This window comes from Vigna radiata, chromosome 4 (genome assembly GCF_000741045.1).
Source record: "Vigna radiata var. radiata cultivar VC1973A chromosome 4, Vradiata_ver6, whole genome shotgun sequence".
NCBI classification, from domain to species: Eukaryota; Viridiplantae; Streptophyta; class Magnoliopsida; order Fabales; family Fabaceae; genus Vigna; species Vigna radiata.
In genome coordinates, this window is record NC_028354.1 from 3,936,458 (window position 1) to 3,938,288 (window position 1,831).

Genomic DNA, 1,831 nt, shown 5'->3' on the forward strand with positions numbered 1-1,831 from the left:
CACAATGTCGACCGACACATGAAAAATCACTTTGAAATTATTTTCAACTCAAAATCTCACACAACACTTGTTCACAAAATCTGTACAAAGATTTTAGCATAGTCGAATCCATCAAGAGTGTATTTGACTGGACTAGAACTTTGTCACAACAATTATAAGTTCAAAAGGTGCTTGTGATCTTTTCTTTCATAAATGTGTAATGACAAAAAACATTTTATCTCACATTTCAATATAAGCATGTTCCACAAATATAACACTTAATCAAACATAGGAACATACAATGTAATTCAATCAAAAAATGTTCAGCGGATATGACAAACATTACAGTATAAGAACATGTAATACTGGAACATATATACTGATATTAAGCACTGAGTTGTCATCATCAAAAACCAGTTTGATATAGAGTTTGTGTTGTCAACAATCTCAACACAATCAAGCTAGGAAAGATATTCCATTATTTGGTAAGGACATTAGTGCTTTAACATACCTAGCTTGGGAAAAAGAAATTGATAAGATGCATCCATCCCTAGTTAACAAAATTGAGTCTAGAGCCTATGGTCCATTTTTCTTTCTAGAGAGTGAATCTCGTGTTCTTAGTATATACCTCTCTAGGTTAGAAGAGCATGCAAGTGAGTGGTGGCATGAGAGACAATATAGTGTTAAGAAAGGTAGAAAATCCTCCATTCATGATTGGTATGAACTAAGAGCTTGCATGAGAAGAAAATTTGTTCTTCTTTCAGCCAAGAGAGACCTAGAATTAATGGGACACTTCATTCAAGAGGGAAAAACATTTATGAAAGGTCTAGATGGTTTCTCTCGTAGGGAAATTGAATTTAAAGAAAAACTTGAGAAACTCTTACATAAGAGAGAGACTAGAAGGAGAGAAGAGGAATTGAGAGAAAAGATAGAAGAAGAAAAGAGAAAGAGAGAAGAAGAAGAGAAGANAGAGGAAGACGAGAGAAGAAAAGAAGAAGAGAGAAGAGAAAAAGAAAAGAAAGAAAAGGAGCAATTGCTATTGATGGCAAATTCTACTCCTACAATTACAAGGAACTAAAAAGGGAAGGTTTCCAATCCTTTAATTCTTCTTCAATCATCTTTAAGTCTTTTCATGATAACTTCTCTTTTAAACTAATTGACACACCAATTGTCATTATATTATCCTCTTCAAAATATGGCAATTTAAATCTTGAGTTATTGTTACCCTTAGGGATACAAGAAACTCAAGATAAAAGAAAAGTGACTTGAGAATTAGGACTTTCAAATTTCCTTAAAACTATAAAACAAAGTCCTTATTCTAAAGTTACTTCCACAAAAAAATTCTTTCTTGGATTGATACTAATTGGAGATATATTTGATGCTTATTGTAGATATGTTTTTTATTCAGGAGGAAAGTCACAAACCAAAGTTGTGCTTCTTTATATCTTCCCGATTTGAGGATAAATCGTTTTTCAAGAGGGAGGGTATGATGGAAACCAATTTAGGACATTCCATTGAAAGGAGTACCAACTAAACCTAAGACTAAGAAAGGGAAGTGAAGAAGGACTTTTAAAGGCTCTTTCATGATTTTCTTTCTCTAAGTCTTACAAAGACTCTTATGATGGAAACCCATTTAGGGCATTCCATTAAAAGGAGTATGTTGAAAGGCTTTTTAGTCGCATTAAAGCTCAACAAACCTAAATTCCCCACTAATGTAGTATAGGGGCAACCTAGGGTCTAATCCAAGGACTTGGTTCTTGTTAAGTTTTAGAAATGTAGAATTATGCCTAATTATGTATTTACTAAGACTAGGTGGGGAAAGAAAATATGAACCTAAAATCTAAAAAGAGAA